The sequence below is a fragment of the Corythoichthys intestinalis genome, chromosome 14, assembly GCF_030265065.1.
Source record: "Corythoichthys intestinalis isolate RoL2023-P3 chromosome 14, ASM3026506v1, whole genome shotgun sequence".
Classification (NCBI taxonomy): domain Eukaryota; kingdom Metazoa; phylum Chordata; class Actinopteri; order Syngnathiformes; family Syngnathidae; genus Corythoichthys; species Corythoichthys intestinalis.
Window position 1 is genome coordinate 51635262 of NC_080408.1, and position 19113 is coordinate 51654374.

Sequence of the window (19113 nt, forward strand, 5' to 3'; positions counted from 1 at the left end):
TGCAAAACAGTCTACTCTCCTTGTCGGAAAGAAATCTAAGACGATAGGCACACATCAATCAAATCCTATCAATCTATGAATAGAACATCTATAGTTTGTATATAAAGCTTTAAAGAATATGTTACCTGCAAATTAACAACAACATTTTACCATTTGAAAAAGAGCTCATAAATGAAGAGTTTACGGGGAGTTCAATCTTTCGAACGAATTTCGAACAACTTTTGTGTTTCTACGCGGAGTGAAATTATGGGACAGTCTGAGTTCACAACTTAAACAGTGTAAAAATATTCACATATTTAGATTGTGCTATAAACATTTGATTTGGTCACAATGTATTCAGGGAGGATCTTAAATGTACATCAGTGTTCTATGTTACTGTTAATGGTGTGTTTGTAGTTTTATTAACATTGCTGGTATGTATATATGCAATATTTTTTCAGCAGGGCCGAGATCGAAAAGTGGCATTTGCCATGTGGCAAAATGGATTTTGCCATGTGGCTTTTTTTTTTTTTTTTTTTTTGCCTAGTGGGAAAATTGATTTTGCCTTGTGGGATTTGGTTTTGTCATGTGGCAAAATGTATTTTGACATGTGGCACTTTAAAAAAAAAAAAATTATTTTTTTTATATGTGGCAAAATGGATGCGCTGTAATGTAAAGTGTAAGGTGGAAAATCGCAACCACACGTTTTTCTGCCATTCAAGTGCACAGCCGTCAATGGCATAGACTGACTTGGGTGCCAGTTGAATGTCAATGCGCTGTAATGGTAAGTGTACGGCAAAAATCACAGACACACATGTTTTTCTGCCATTTAAAATGAATGGAAAATTTGGACGTACATAGCCGTCAATGGCATGGATGTGCCTGCACAAATGACACATACCCAAAAAAATATGCCACAAACCAAAATCCATTTTGCCACATAGCAAAAAAATGCCACATGGCAAAATCCATTTTGCCACATGGAAAATACCACTTTTGGTTCTTGCTCTGTCTCTATTTTTTTCTCTTTACTGACAGAGGAAATTGCCATTGCGGCTATTGTTCTTCCTTTACCTTTGTTGGGAAAAAAATTTAATTATGTAAAGCAAAAAAAGGGTGCAGGAAACAATTTATTTATTTGCATTATAAATGAGGATTCAGGGTGGCATTTAATACATTTTCTTTGTCCCACTCTAGTTCAGGGACTTTTGTCTTGTTTTGTTTTGTTGGTTTTGTGACTTGTTATGTAACCAGTTGAAAGCAGAAGAACTGTACTTGGAAAAATGCCTGAAATAAAATGAATTTAAAAAAGAGAAGAAAAAAAAAACGTCACAATAACTATCCATTATAACTAGTTAATGCATCATTACTAAACTGTTATTAAATGTTTTATTGTTGTTGTTGAATTGTTAAGTGTATGTTAACAGCTTGCTGTGATGTATGGCCGTTAAACGTCCCTCATAAATTCAGTTTATCCTTTGTTTAGCACAAAAAGTGCCGCAAACTCATAGGTTTGTACTAGTATTTTGTTGTTCTGCCATGTGATGGCCCGGTATGTGTGTTACTATGCATTAAACAAAATGTTCAACATTTCATCTTTAATGTTTCTTCGGTAAAGTACAGCACAATTCCTATCCTAAGATTTCTATACCTTAAACTTGTTCAAACGAATTGCTGTTCTTTAACGTTTAGGAGATGGTTAGCAAACTCTTAACAACTGATCTGTAAAATGTTAATTATTATATTAAGTATAGTTAAAAGCTTATGTATGTTATTGTGACGTTATTCTAAAGTGGCACTTATTCCTCCTTAACTAATAATTAAGAAATGAGGAGTAGTTGAAACTTTTGAATAACATCTCAATCACATAAATAAACTATCAACTGATGTAAAAAAATGGACTCAAATAAGGGTATAAACAAGGGAGTAAGTTATTAGTAAGATACTAATAGCATGTTGATGGTATATTACTAATTTATAAGGTGTAGCTATAAATCATTGACTTTCAGCTTACAAGTTATTTATTACTCATTAATTATCAGTTTATGTATGACATTAACTATTTATAAGCCATCATTATAAATGCTTAACAAACTGTTAACAAACACTTCACAAATCAACAATAAATCACTGGACACCTATTTACTAATCATCTATTAACTAGTTATAACCATAGTTATTGTCAAGTGTTATCTTTGTCCCCTGCAATGCAGTCTGAAAAGGCGAAACACTTTTCGGACATAGTCTACGGACCGTAAGGGCACATTTGTACGGTTTTGTTTCACTCTGTGTCAAATTTCTCTCATTTCCTTCCACATTTTTTACATTTGCGTGGAAGCCTATACACATTAAAATTCTTCTCATTACTCTTGGATTATTTGCGCAACTTGCTTCCTATTCATTCAGCATGTTTAACATGTTGCAGTTTGCGTGTTACAACAAGGCAGTAAACACCTTGCAAAGAGGTGCCATATAGTTAACATTATTATCATACCCTCAAAAGGAAATATGAACTAAAATACCAGGTTCCACAAACAAGAAATGCATATAAATTGTAGTGCCATTTTTGTCCACCCTTCAGTGGGAAAAAAAAGACTCCATCAAATAGTTGCGGCAACAATGGCCATGTGGTGAAGACACACGGCAGTGTAACACAGCCGTGCAAATGCTCGATTAGGGACACATAGGAGCACATGAGGGATCATTTGACTTGCTGAAGCCTTGTCGAGTCGTGATAATTATGATAATTAGGCGTGTTTAACAGACCGATACATTTTTGGCCCCTTCTCCCCCAGGAATAAGACAATAGGCCGCCGAGTGGCCGACATCCCCGAGATATAACTGGTCACGACCCCCGTAGGACAAATCATTGCTTTGTTATAACTAACATTCTCAATTAATTACTGTGAATAGTGATCAAATAACTTGGGAAGGAGTGAATGGATAAGCAAGAATAAATCATTGAATAAAGGAAGTAAGATTTTGTTTTTGTCATTCTTTTTTTTTTTTTTTTGTTACATTCAATACTTCTATTCGATTTTGCCTTGGGCAGACCAAAAAACATAGCTCTGTGTGGACAGAGAACATGTGGAAACATTATATGTCCATAAAAGTCATAGTAAAGTTTGACTATCATGAAAAGGACATTGGATCCGGCGTGTCAAATCAATTAGCAGGGCAAGCTGAGTCAGAAATGTACTGTGGCGGCGGACAAAACGCATTAAAAATGAAGTACAAAACGTCCCTGAAAAGAAACAGTGTGTTGCCTTCACTAAAGACAAGAAGAAGCCATTGCGGCCTTACAGGGCTGTAGGCCATTGAAGTGCGCACATTACAATAAGCAGTCATTTGCTTTTCCACTAAAAGACAAAGTTAGGTTGTGGCTCGAGTACAGATGCTGTGGCAGAGATAGTGATAAGCATAAGGAACGCTTCCACTACTGGAGTAAATTCCTCATTTATTCTACAGCTCAAATTCAGATAACTGATGCGACTGTCTGACTTGAACCAGGAGAAAGAAACAAACCACTCATTTAAAGACAAAAAAATAAAAAGGCATAATGCCTATGGTGAAAAAGCTAAACGTTATTATTGCTCTTGGAGATGAAAAACTGGATTGTATGAGTATCTATACCGAGATAAAGAAAAACAAATATTTAGCAAGAATGTTTGTAATTTTTTAATTGACATTGACATAAGTAAAAATAATATAATTTATCATAAGACTAATTCTAAAAAAAAAAAAAAAAAAAAAAAAAAAAAGAGCTTTCTGAATCTGATTGTATCTGAATGTAGTACCACGGTAAAATGTTTAAAAAAATTAAAAAATGTCTCTAAAACAGACAAGGATTAAAACAACCATATGAAAAGAAATCCTAAAATTAAATTATTATTCGATAAGTGACCACACTGACATTTTAAAAGTAACCACAGTAGGCCATTAATTAGCCACAATTGTTCACTTGTGTTAATGTTCTTAGAAAAACATAAAATATCTAAAAATCTGTAATATTTAGTACATATTTTGACCTAAGCAGGGCGCAATGTTTTACGCACGCAATGCAAGCTGGGGGTGATGATACAGCTCAATTGGTAATATGTCACCACCGAGAGTGCATTGCGACATTGTCAACAACAATTGCAACCTATTAGGTCAGGGGGTCGGCAACCCAAAATGTTGGTCACAGATGAGCCATATTGGGCCAAAAAACCAAAATGTCTAGAGCTGCAAAAAATTAACATCCTTACATAAGCCTTATACTGAAAGCAACACATGCTGTATGTATCTGTAATAGCAAAATGAGTTGGCTAAAAATACATAATGAGCCTTCATGATTTAGTGTTTATTTTCCATGCAGTGCATCCAACGCACCACTTGACTCCTCAATTGTATGACAGCACCTCAAGTTTAACTTCATTACAATATTAATGAATTGTTTCATTGCTTTTATTAAATTAAAGAAATCCAATGAAGAGATCCGATTTTTGATGTCATTTTTATTGTGGGGTTTCGAAAAACGACTACATATATATATATATATATATATATATATATATATATATATATACACATGGCCGACTACATATATATATGGCGGTAAACACAGACAAGACTGAAAAAGCAGCTTCTGGTCTTGCACTCCTCTTTAAAAGAAACTGCTGTATTTTAAAGCTCTCGATTTACCAGTCGATCTACGTTCCTACCCTCACCTATGGTCACGAGCTTTGGGTCGTGACTGAAAGAACAAGATCCCGGATACAAGCGGCCGAAATGAGTTTCCTCCGCAGGGTGTCCGGGCTCTCCCTTAGAGATAGGGTGAGAAGCTCGGTCATCCGGGAGGGACTCGGCGTCGAGCCGCTACTCCTCCGCGTAGAGAGGAGCCAGCTGAGGTGGCTCGGGCATCTGGTTCGGATGCCTCCCGGACGCCTCCCTGGAGAGGTGTTCCGGGCATGTCCCACCGGCGGGAGGCCCCGGGGACGACCCAGGACACGCTGGAGAGACTATGTCTCTCGGCTGGCCTGGGAACGCCTTGGGATCCCGCCGGAGGAGCTGGTTGAAGTGGCTGGGGAGAGGGAAGTCTGGGCTTCCCTGTTAAAGCTGCTGCCCCCGCGACCCGACCCCGGAACAAGCGGAAGATAATGGATGGATGGATGGATGCTGTATTTTAAGCCAAAACAACTGCTGTGTTTGATAGAACAATATGTCTATATGCTGCCATAGCAGATTCATGGCGCAATAAGCCCCCGAACTATTTTTAATTTGTCCGTTTTACCCTGAAAACCCCCGTTTACAGACATCGCGCAACCACTTTTGTTTTAACCCATCCATAAAACCTAGGTAATTAATTATATTTATTATTCAAAATGTCTGTCATTTTTAGCTTGGAATCATTAATTGATATCTAATATTTCATTAAAAAAAATAATAATAAAAAATAAACCCGACTTTAAAAAATTATTCACTCGTATATTTTAAACAAACAAATGATATCACAATGAAAAAATGTTTTCTGTAAAAAAGTCACGGTTATCTACCCCTTAACTATCGTTTAATTGTATTTTTTTTTGTTACTGTCGCATTTTCTCCGATATGTTAGATGACATATAATCGATCCAAACAAAGATGAAAAAAAAAAAAAAAAGGTTTAAAAGGGTACATATATGAAAAAGAAAATCTCGACCACTGCTTGATGTCTGCGATTTCTGCATCGCGACCCTTGTTATATTACCATAATTCACCCATAAAATCCTCCCAAAAATCCAGCTGTGGCCATTCACAGCTGTGTATTGACACTCGGTGATACATGCTACATGGAGTTTTTGGATCGAAACTAGGTAAGTCCGCGATAATATCTCGTTAAAGTCATGGCGTCTGTAATTCTGCTCTTGCGTGCTTTCACTTCCAGATAGAGTTTTACTGTTTAATTTTTTTTTTTTTTTTTTTTCAAAAATGCCCTTCTGTTAAAAAATTTTCTTCCCCCAGAAAATTGAGATTTTAAGTTTTCCACATGCATATTGGGCAATTTTGAAATTTGGCCAAATTGAGGGTCTTATTCTGTCTCTCATGGTTGAGGTTTACCCATGTTGACAATAACAGGCCTCTCTAATATTTTCAAGTAGGAGAACTTGCACAATTAGTGGTTGACTAAATACTTATTTGCCCCACGGTATATGTGTATGTATGTACAAATATATATATATATATATATATATATATATATATATATATATATATATATATATATATATATATATATATATACACACACATATAAACACACACGCTAGTATATACAGTACATAGACAAAAAAACATATATATATATATATAAATACATAACTACACAATATATAACATTCCCCTAATCTGGGCATGTCTTTGATTTTTTTGATTGATCTTCGTTTTGTTTTCGAAGTATGCAAATAGGCGTTTTGATATATTGAGGAATGTCTCCTTCATGTACTCACCATCTTCGCACCACAGAGTAAAAAGTCACACAATCCTTCCAAATTGGCAATGAATGCAAAAGATTCGGTCCAAGAAATGTTGAATCGTCTGTTCTCCTCAGTTATTTTTCTGTTTTTCCTTTTGGATCCATGACCCATCACAAAGCCGGCGGTTTATTTACAATAGCCACCTGCTTGGCCTCCCGCCCTGCTGATAGAAACGTGTGTCGCGGACTATGACGCAAATCTTCCACCTGACTTAATTTGTTTAGTAAAAATTGGTTTTACGGTAAATGCTCTTTAAGTCTCCTTAGGCAGAGGGTCCACCTACTTAGTTTTTCCCCTTCTGTCATGGTTTGCATGCTATCCTCATTAAAATATGAAAACCTATAAATGTTTGGGTGGTTTTAGTTAAAGCAGACTGTTTTTTCATCCGTGTGATTTTGAAAAAGATCACATCACATTTGATGGTGATTTTATGCAGAAATGTGAAGGTTCAGATACTTTTTCATACTGCTGTACTTGAGTTCACGTACAGCGGATTAACTCATTGGCAGACGGCGATAGACGTCCATTCTATTCAAATTGAGGCGAGGTGGCAGCAAATGAACATTCGTTCATGCACACGATTGGATGTCTATCATCGTCAATGGCACTGAAAGAATTAATAAAGTCTACACACCCTCTCTCCAATGAAAGCAAAGTTAAGGTTTTTGGTTATGATTTCCCAATACATATTTTAGAGGCTACAGTATTTGCCTCGAATATAATACTCTTCAACAAAAGAACTCACTACCAATCAAAAATATTACATTTTTTCTCTATTTTGTTGGTTGTTTTTGCCGACTGCAATTTTGTCTTTAAAGACCAACCTGTTCATACCTAACATCACCCAACTTTGAATTTTGGGTTACATCGAGTACATTTGTGGTTCCAATATTTTATAATGTTCTATTCTGCAACATATCCAATTGGGTTTTCCATGATAAAGTAGGCGTTGTTAGAAAGAGGATGACGTTAAGATAACAGCTGCATCTGCAGCAGAAGGAAATCCACTCTCTGATTACTTGCCCCTGGCTGTTATTGTTACGAGGGCCCGCCGAAAAGAGGGACTCCTTTTCAGATGTGTTTGATGTGATCAAATACATATGACCTATGGCAGCTGAGGACCGGGACTCAAACCGAGCTGCGTTAGCATGAAAAAAGGGAGCCGTGAGGTGAAGCCAGGTAAGCGAGCCAAAAAAAGAAAGAGACGAGCAGAATTTGTTAACAATACACCCTGTGGTCATGAGGGAAACACTTTAACAGTTTGCCAAATGGCGATTGAATACAGTCAGTTAATGGTTTACGGTCCCGTGATAAAAAAAAAGGTAAGGGCAGATTCTTATCTACCTGTACTATGCTTCCTAAAGAGCATGCTGTGTGAGTGCGCGTGCATGTGACATGTTGAATTGTTTTTTCCTACACTCCCACAGGCACTGGATGCAACCAATTCCAAGTCAGTCTAAAGCTATACTGTATCGAGACAATCTAGGTCTCTAGGACAGTGTTCTATCAAACCCCAAGGGTTCGGTGAGTAAGTGTAAGGCGTTCGAAGAAGGTTAAGACAAACGGGGCCCTATTTTCATACGCTGACAAAAGGCAAAGTGTCGTTTAGACAAGGTTTTGGTCTGGTTAGCCCCAAATTTACAGGCTTTATTACATTTCTTTCAACTGCTAGCCCTCTATCTAAAAGGAGAAGAAATTGTGTTAACATGTTTGTTAGCACTGTTTTAAAATCTCGATGAGGAAATGATGTCGTCAGATAGCCACACGTGAAGCTTTGTTTATATTTTATTGAACCAATAATTTCGGACGTTTTTAACTGAAGTCAATATTGGCCAATCACAGAGCAGTGGTGACAACCGTGGGGCTGAGTTGTGTCACATAAACTGAAACATGGCCAATTTTCTTTAAAAGCCGGACAAATAGCATCCGGTTAATAGGTTGTGCAAGACACTGGACATATCACTGAAAAAACTGAGTGTCCGTCCTAAAACCGGACAGGTGGTCACCCTAATTATAACCCGGGGGCTACCTGGACAAGCTTTTGTGGGAAATTTGGAGAATCAGAAGCCTTTGATGACACGTTCATTTTGCAAGGACAGTAGACATTCCGCTCCTCATTGCTTCACGTATGAGCTTGACTCATATTAAGCCTGAGTTAGGTTTCTGCTTTGCGGTGACGACGTAGCGACGATGTAGACCCTCCGGCGTCAATGAGCATTCAATAGTTCTGCGGCAAGGAAATGCGTTGCTCTGTAATTCCCTGCCAAGCCACTAGAGGGGTGTGGCGTTGTGTTTGTACAGTTTTGGGGGACTCTTGTCGACTTCCTCTAGTTTTCTTCCGGTGACACAACACTTGCCACGTTTACATGGAGCCAAATATTCCAATTACAATCGGAATATTTGTTCAAACCGAATAAATGTGTTACATATAAACACCTCATTCGGAATGAACAGGCCCAAACCGAATGGAATTTCATTCCGATTCACAGGGGTGGAATATTCCTTTTCCCAAACTGATTAGAAGTAAAATTATATCATATAAACAGGGAAGCGGAATGGTGTCTAGTTGCGTTCTTTCTGCACATGCGCCGTACTGACGTAGTGACGTCACTTTGTGACGTAAGTAACGTCACTTGCAACATAGCCATAGCCAAGCACAGCGCACCTAATTGGAGTCCGGCGGAAAGATTGTATTTAATTCAAACTTTAAAAGAATTGAATATAATTGCTGGCTTAGACGGGCGTAAAACGAGGAACAGTGAACTATTTAAAAAAGTTCACGAGAGGTTACACGAAGCCGGAATAGACCGGAGTGTTGACCAGATTAGAAACCGGTGGAAAACCGGCTACTACAAGGCAAAACAGCAAAACAGCAGATGCGGATACGACCCCACAAACACAACAAGTGGGTTAAAGTTAAAACAGCACTCCAACGATCGATCTCCATGTTTTGCAACGTGACGCTTTGTTTTGATTAATCTGCGCATGTCAGACGGCAGTTGTCAAACGTCCTTTCGGAATAAAGGCAGTCACATGTAAACGCTGGATCGGAATAGATGAAGTGACATGTAAACAGCTGATCTGAAATTTCCATTCGGAATTATTTGAATCGGTATGAATAAAAGTCAGCATGTAAACGTGGCTAATGGCAACGGAAATGGAACGTTTGAATGTGGATATTCAGCTCATCAACATTAAACAACAAATGTCGATCGTACAAATGTTGAGGCGCAGGCGACGCAGAAGACGGTCGCGGAGGTGGTCTGTCCGACTGTTGATGCCGCACATAGACTGGCACTCACATTACAAATTCTAGCACTGGGGGGTGGAAGCCAGCAAGCTGCGTTGTCCAGCGTTTTGTCCGATTTCTTTGCCGTGTCCTACAACCAGCCAGTGGGAAGCCATAGCAGATTTCCGGCGGCTATGGAACTTTCCCAGGATTCTGTGGAGGTGCACGTCAGGCTACGGCGGAGGATCGTAAATCGGGTCTGCCTTAATGGCGTAGGTCTGCCGCAGAAGCATAACTTAAGCCGTCATACTGCCAATCACAGACTGTGATGCTAACATTTCCTAGCTACAGAAGCCTGTTACATGCAAAAATCTATGTGATTCCTGCTATAGTCCGGACCATGGTGCAGTCGCTTTCACATAGGGTTGCAACCTTTCAGAAATAAGAAATACGGGACGCCCCCCTCGCGCCCTAAGGTGTACAGGCAAAGAAAAAAAGGGACATCCCCAAAACTCCTAAAATGCATAGAAATGTATCATTTCTATTCTATCAATCATTTATATTCTGTATTAGTTCAATATGGAATGCAACATTTAATTCCCAATTTCTGATTGTTCCTTATTTTAAGGGACAGGTGGCAACCCTACTTTCACACCTATAGCGAACCGCATCAGGGTCCACTTGGAAGTGAATTGAGACCACCTTTCCGGCGAGTAGGGCTGCCAACTGCCCCTTGAAAAACGGAAACGTCCATTATTCTGAAACAAAAGCATGCGATGATGATGATGATCAAATATCATTTGCGCAAATGTTATAGTTCAGGGGACTATGAACGCACCTAAATTGTAAAAAAAAAAATAAAAATAAATAAAATTTAAAAAAAAGATTTTCTTGAGAGTTCTTGTTTATTTAAGTGCTAACAAATTATTTAAAACATACAAACACACTCCCAAACACCCCTACAGACACACATAAAGATCAAATATGTACAAAATTATTTCAGTTTCGAGTAATTTTTTAATTACATTATAATTAAAATATTTTTAAAAATCCCTTTTCACATACAAAAAGAAAATAAATACGCCTTTAGATGTTAGCTTGCTAGGTTAGCTACATCGGTTATTTGGTTTCTTATTAAATTCCAAAGGGTTCGATGACTACACATGGGAAATTTGTGGAGTTCAGTACCTTTAGAAAGGTTAAGAACTTCTAGCCTGGTACACCAGACTCAACGCTGTTCCAGCTATTGAGTCTGGCCACCATTCCCACGGAAACAATTTCCAGGGCGGAGCAAGCCACAGCAAACAGACAGCGGAGTGGACCAATCAGCGACGGGCAGACGTGACGTTAGTAAAATGGCGACCGCAGGACGATGGACTTGCGCGCGGAAGTAAACATACGAAGAGAGCGGAGTTTATTCGACATGGCTAGCGCGAGACAGACTGTTGTCAATGACTCGTGTCGATGTGTTTTTGGTCATTTAAAACTGATTTTACCGTGGATTGGAACATATTCTCGGCTCTGCCGTTCACCATCTGTGCTGCTGAAGAGACGACTTTCGACGCGCAAGAGTGACGTTGCTCGTGAAGAACACGTCACGCAAATAAACGAATCTGATTTGTCGATTGATTTTGTACCTGCTCGAAAAGGCCGTTAATGGGATGGTTTCCAGACTATACTATCAGTGTTTGAAAAATACAGGGAGAATAGTCTGGCAGAGCCAGGCTAAAGAACTTCTGCTCTAGGAATTACAATGTATATATGGTCAAACAATGAACAGTAAAATACTTCTTTTTAAGTTTGCTACCGACAGAGGTGGGTAGTAACGCGTTATGTTAACTTGAGTAACTTTTGTAGTTCATAGAGAAGTTATACAGTGCATGCCTTTTTACTTTTACTTGTGTAGATTTGTGAAGAAGAAACGCTACTCTTACTCTGCTTCTTTGGGCTAAATTAGTCATTACATTTTTTTCTTTATTCTACATATTAGATTTTACTTATCTTTGGTGCTAGAGACGCCAACAGTGGCGCTACCAGTATCACCAATGAGACGTCGCAACAATAATCACATGACTCCATTATACAAATCTGACTCAAGCTTGCTGTTCTGCGATCAAGCCGGCCTGTTCAATCACGTGACGTCTTTAAAGCGCCGTAAAAAATTGAGTATTTGACATAGAGCGCTGCTGTCAACAATTACCTGAAAGCGCAGCTCTGTCAGTTTTTATTTGGCACCGACTGACCATTGAAAACTGGAGATACGATCCTATTAGTTTCATAAGAGGAAATACGTTTAATCCACTGGAGGGCACTCATGCTCTTTGGACTAATGCTGCTTCAGTTGTTTTTTTTTCCTTGGCGGAATTCAATGATATATTTTTTTTCTTTAGCTTAATGTGGTCATGTAGTAGTCGTGATAACTGTTCATATCAATAACTTTGGGCTAAAAAAAAAAAACCATTGATAAAAAAAAAAAAAAAAAAAAAATCGAACATTGTAAACAGTTATTTACAATGATACTCATTACTTGAGTATTCTTTTAACCAAACACTTTTTTATTGTACTTGCGAACATTTTTTGATGACTACTTTTACTTTTACTTGAGTAATATTTTGAAGTCACGCTACTCTTACGTGAGCAAAATTTTTGGCTACTGATACTAGTATCAGTATCAGTACTGATACGACACTAAAACGACACGATCTATATCGGGGAGTACTGTATTAAGAAATAATGTGATGATGTTGTGCAATATGTACTTTTCGAGATGTAGTTTCCGACCGCTCGTCACCCTACCCAAGATGGTCGCCAGCTATGTACATTGCCGTAAAAAAATAAACAAAAAAAAGGAGCATTGGTCAGCCTTCTCAATATGATGATTGACGCCCACTCGTGGGGCGTCCAAACATCCATGAGCTTTCGTTCATTTGCCGCCTGCTTCCTGTTTCAATGGACCGAATGTCGAGCGCCGTCAATGGCAGACAATGAGCTAAGCTGTGTCTGAGCACTCCATGATAGCAATTACTTTATGGTCAAGTGAGTATGCAGTGATTTAGTATTTAAACATTTTTTCAAAAGTGCAGCATAAACAATGGCTGATGCCACACAGAATCGGTGTCAGGAGCCAAAAAAAAATGGTATCGGTGCAACCCCACTTGTTTTTGTGAAAAGTGTCCAGTATGTTGATCTGATTGGATATTAAGTACATTATAATGCACTTAAAGCCATTAACTTAAATAACATTGAACAGGGGCAGCCCTGTGGTAGAGAGGTTGGCACTTCTGCCTCACTGTTCTGAGAGCAAGGGTTCAATCCTGGGCTCTGGCCTTCCGGAGTGGAAAATGCACTTTCACCGGGTGCAGATTCTCCAGGTACTTCCTGCCATATCCCAAAATAGGCATGTTAGGCTGTGTGAACACCAAATGCCTCATAGGCGTGATGGTGAGTGTGAATGGTGGTAGTCTATGTGTGCCCTGTGATCGACTGGTAACCATTTCAGTTTAACACGCTTCCTACCCGTAGTTAGCTCGTATACACACATCCTTGTGAGGAAACGTGGTACAGAGGATAATTATTGAACAGCAATTGTCAGGTGTTTCCACTTTGCCATGACATTTATTTAAATCCTTATACATAAAGTAGTGCCATGACTACGCTCGTGACTCAAAATATCAATCATGTTTCTCCATTGAAATATATGTAAAGGCCATTAATCCATCCACTTCTAAAAATACATTGACAGATTATGTTTGAACCATTGCAGTATCCACACGTTTCCATGGAATTAACCGTCTAACAAAAATAAATAAATAAATAAATAAATAAATAATCAATTCAAAAGGCTGCCTAGATATATTTGGCCACATGAGGGCACACATTCCCCTAATGCATCAATAGGCTCAGTATAATACTCAGAAATTCCCCGTCCTTTACTGAGCCAATTAAGGGGCATAAAAGAAACATCTCGCAATACACCACCAAACTAAAACATCACAAAATAATGTACTCTATATTGAAATCACGAAGATTGTCTCCTCGCCTACAAATGAGCTCAGTGTGAAATCTGGAGCTGTTTATTAGAACACAAATCTATTATTCTTTAAGAATGGCAAAATGTTACTTCTTCATCTTCTGTCATCTAATGGAACAACATTGTTCTGAACGCCCCAATTTGTTGCTGGCATAGATGAACAAACAAACAATAACTGTTAGTGAAGATTGTTCATTTCTGTCAGGGAGCGAGAGCGGGCAGACGAGGTGGACCCAAATGCAGGGCAAGCACGGAGGTGAGGCTGACAGGCGCATTTGTAAAAATGTTTCGATTGAAGCTAACAAAAAACAAAGTACAAACAAACAAAAGACTCAAAAACTCTAAGGCAAAAACTGGTATCAAACAACTTATTATGGAACTCAAACATGGCAGGATGAGGGCACTGGAAAATGCGAGGCTCAAACGCTGACATTCAGAAAAACAGACAATGTCACAACAAGGAAGGACTGAACAAAAATGGGATGGGAGATTAAACGAAAGACGAGGTGTAACGGGACAATGAGGCGCAGGAGGGTGACACAAGAGGGAGCGGATTGGTCGACACACAAGGAGCAAGCACAACAGGTGAAATCAATGAGATATTTCAGGGACAAGCCAAACTCGCAGGCCGTTTACATGGTGATGCTGCAACACCATGACACAACAATTTTGTTGCAGAATGGCCTCGCCTTTACATGGTGACAGCGAAAACGGAAGGCGAAGACACAAACTTTTGATTCCGGCCTCCAAAACGGAACGATATGATTGCAGGGATTGCTCCACAGCCATATGAATGGAACGCTTTCGCTCCGATGACGTCAGCACTCACACGTCACTTTGGGCATACGCAATTGCCGCTAGTAAACATTCAAAGTAGCAAACACGGCAGAATGGTGACTTTAATTGACTTTTTTTTATAATATTTTTAATTAAAATATGTTTTATTTTAGCTTTTTTTGTACCTTTTGAAGCAAAAGACAAAAAACGCATGGATGCGAGTTGGCGGGTATATTGTCTTACAGGCTAAGGAGGTTTTTGTCAAGGAAGTGCATCATTGGCTGTCACCTTGTAATACTGCACTGCCCTCTTGGTCCTAGCATGAAAACTACATCATTTTCACGTGGAATAGCGTAGCGCATGCAACACGTCACTTTAGCTAATTAATTTCCGTGACGTTGGCAACTGTTGCTAAGGGGGTCAAGCTCGTGTTTGTCCCTCATGCAAGATGCATGTAAATAGTGTACGAACAAGAGCTAGAGCAAGAGCTAAGCCTACCAATTCTTTCCGAAAATAATGTCCCTGGTGCCAGATTCACTGGTAACGATGTGGAAGAACATCCAAATGTTCAGTTAAAGAGATGACTTGAGTGTTGAGGGCTGAAAAAAAGCCAAGCTGATGCATTGGTAGCTTTTTTATCAACACCTTTTTCCTGTGTGCATTGCCTTATGCCACTGAGAATGACATTGTCCTGTTTAAACAAGCTATCCTTTACCACCATATGCCCTGTCTTTCTTATATATTATATCCTCTGTTTGTCTTACGTCTCTGAGCGTTCCTGGGGGTCATTTATATTGCCATTTTTGTGTAGCGATCGCAAATGCTACTCAGTGACAGCCAAAGAACACTTTTAATACTTTCATTAATAACAAATCTTACTTCTATAAATTTATTTCCACTTTCCCCTTATTAAGGTTGTTTCTTTATAGCAGAAAAGGTAAAGCTGTTAAATCTAGAGCCTAACTGTAGGTATGAGCAGGCTTCATTCATTCATTCATTTTTCATGCCGCTTTTCCTCACAAGGGTCGCAGAGATGCTGGAGCCTATCCCAGCTAACTACGGGCAGTAGGCAGGGTACACCCTGGACTGGTTGCCAGCCTATCGCAGGGCACAAGGAGACATACAACCATTCACGCACACACTCATACCTACGTACAATTTAGAGTGATCAATCAGCCTACCACGCATGTTTTTGTGATGTGGGAGGAAACTGGAGTTCCCGGAGAAAACCCACGCAGACACGGGGAGAACATGCAAACTCCACACAGGAAGGTGCCCAGGATTGAACCCTTAATATACAAAAAAACCCAGGCCAAACATGGCTAATTTATTCAAACATCCATATTTTAGAAAAATAGGCCTACATGACTGTTGTGATACAGATTTTTTTTTTTTTTTTTTCAGGTCATTCATGGTCAGACAGAAGCAGCACGGCAAAGCGCCGCGCTAAAAAATAAGTAAAAATATTGAAATGGCTTACCTCTTCGGGGCAGGATTGTCGATCTGTAGGACCATGGCCTCCAACAAAATGTTTACTGCATATGAAGGTGAATGGCTTCACCTTGCTGGCGTTAAACTGGTCTTTTGGATGTCAGCAAGTTAATCCATTGTTCACATTTTTTCCCTCCGAGTTTTTGGCTTCGGGATGGTATCAAAAAAACATCCTCCATATGTTGACTGTCGTAATGTCTAGATTCGTTTCTACAAGTTCCAGAGCAGCAGTGTTTAATCGGCATGTTCTTTTTTGAAAGATTACTGTCAGAAAACAAGCAGTAATAGCATTGGTTGCTTGCGAGCGCGCTTATATGTTGACCCACTTCCGGTTTATGATAGCCTTGCGGTCTAAAATTAGCATTCGTGTGGTACGCTATTGTGACATCGTTCAAATGGAGATGGAACCATGTAATTGCAAACATGAAATTTGTCTTATTCTTGGAGCGACACAATGTCATGGCCTCCTTGGAGGAAACAAACGCAAACCCTAACAATTCTCCACAGACCTCCACAGAGTGGTAGTAATTCTCTTTTCTATAACAGTGTTGTTTGTTCTTTTATAAAATGAAACTTTAAATAGCTTACGACAGGTCAGTTTTTGAATAGGGTGTCATTTGTGTCCCCGGGATAAACTATGCTATATTGTCACTAAAGTTGGACAAATACTCATCCATTTTTTTTTTTCCCATGTATTATCAATTGCCGTCTGTTAAAAATTCAGTGGTACAGGCTCCTAAATTTTTTTTTTTTTTTAAATTGACTTCTGGTAAAAATTGCTAATGGAATTATGCTATGTCCTCATTGTGTTTCATTCAAATTCAATCTATAAGGTAACTAGTATATGTAGAAATAATTCCCAAAATAATTGTTATGATTCTAAAGTCCTGGATCTTTAATCATTTATTGTTTATAAATGAACAAATATCATTTAATGTTTAAAAAAAAAAAAAGGTTTTCTGTTTATTGCTAGTGTCATTGTCCACTCTGTTAAATTGTGTTAGTGTCCCTTTAAGTAAATTCCCCCTTTATTAATAACATCACTCTTCTGCGATAATATCACACCAGTGGAAGGAAATTCAACTGTGGTAAGCAATTTTATCATTAACCTCCATTAAAAATCAGATTTTGCTGTTTTATGAAGTATGTTCAGTGTGGCTAATCATAACGTGTCCACTCTGTTGAAACTATATATCCAAGGAATTAATCATTTCAAAAGGTTTATTTTTAAAATTATAGATTTCTCATGAAATATCCAAAGTCATGTTAGCTATTATGCTCGCAAAGCTAAGCTGAGGACTAACTTTAGCAAAAACAAAAAAATGTCCCCTCTATACTTCCAAATGGCACCCTATAAAATAAAATGACCCATACAATAAATGTGTAGATTGACAAAATACTGTTTCTTTAAAGAATGCTTCTACCAGTCCCTATGTTGACTTAAAACTAATCTTGGGCTGGATTTACACTGCATAGTTCAAGTGGCACAATTCCAATTTGGTTTTGCTCTGAAGTGGCATATTTCGGATATAGAGTAGATAGAAACAAAACCCCGCATGAAATCACAATGACACCCCTTCCAGATGTGACCTAAACCCATTAAGTATGAGACATTGTACCACTGCGGGTGCAGCATAAACACACAGCGGGTTTGACGACATCACAATACATCAATTGCTTATTGTGGGCTAACACAATAATTCAGACAATACTTTCTTGTAAAACAATTACATTTTGCTACAGTAGCTTTGAGTAACTTAAAAGTCGTGATCGTATTTGTGATCAGTCATCATATATATCTGACGTTTCTGCATGAATAGTGATATTTCATTGTAATTATTTTAAATGCATTTTTTAGTAGAATGTACTCCAATTTTCAGTACATGTGTAAGTTATGTTTAATTTGTGTTAGTATAATAAGGCTGTCCTTGGAAAAATGTCTCTCCCATAGGGGATCCCTGGAGCCAAAAATGTAATACGTAATGGTGCTTTCCATTGTTGTGGTGCTGAATTACAAAAGAAAATTTTATAAAAATATCCGAGGGACTTCTGGCACACGACAGTTTCGATTCCATCTACTCTAAACACATGGCGCCCACTTGTGACAAATTGAGGAAGACGTTGTGAAATCAATTTCATGGCATCCATCAACAAGATTAGAAAGCTGTTTAGTTGTGGTATAAGTTCCGAGTGCACTGTTTGTGCCTCAAACTGCTTCAACAAGTGGGTTGCAGTAATACACGCAGCATACTCAGTTGTATTTAGAAGTGTCAACAGTACAATGAAGAGGACTGGGTTATATTCGGAGCTTCCATCAGTCCCCAAGATTTCAATCGTTCAAACGATATTTCAACCCCAGTCAATGTCAAGTCTTTTTTATGTTGAAAAAAAGGTTGCAAAACATAAAGAGCCTAAATCCTTTCTGATTAGATATCCAAGTTTGTGAAATTGTGGAAAGTAGGCTTTTAGTTAATGGATCGATAAAAATAATAATAAAAATATAAATAAATAAACTTGATTATAAATTAAAAACTATTTACTATATAAGGCCAAGACACTACAGCATAATAATATGCATGATTTGAACATCAACACGGCACATAAATATGAGAGGGGAAAAAAACAATAACAATTGACTAACATATATATATACTGTATATACATATACACACACACACACACACACACACACACATATATATATATATACATATATATATATATACATATATACAGTGCCTTGCAAAAGTATTCGGCCCCCTTGAATCTTGCAACCTTTCGCCACATTTCAGGCTTCAAACCTAAAGATATGAAATTTTTTTTTTTTGTCAAGAATCAACAACAAGTGGGACACAATCGTGAAGTGGAACAACATTTATTGGATAATTTAAACTTTTTTAACAAATAAAAAACTGAAAAGTGGGGCGTGCAATATTATTCGGCCCCTTTACTTTCAGTGCAGCAAACTCACTCCAGAAGTTCAGTGAGGATCTCTGAATGATCCAATGTTGTCCTAAATGACCGATGATGATAAATAGAATCCACCTGTGTGTAATCAATTCTCCGTATAAATGCACCTGCTCTGTGATAGTCTCAGGGTTCTGTTTAAAGTG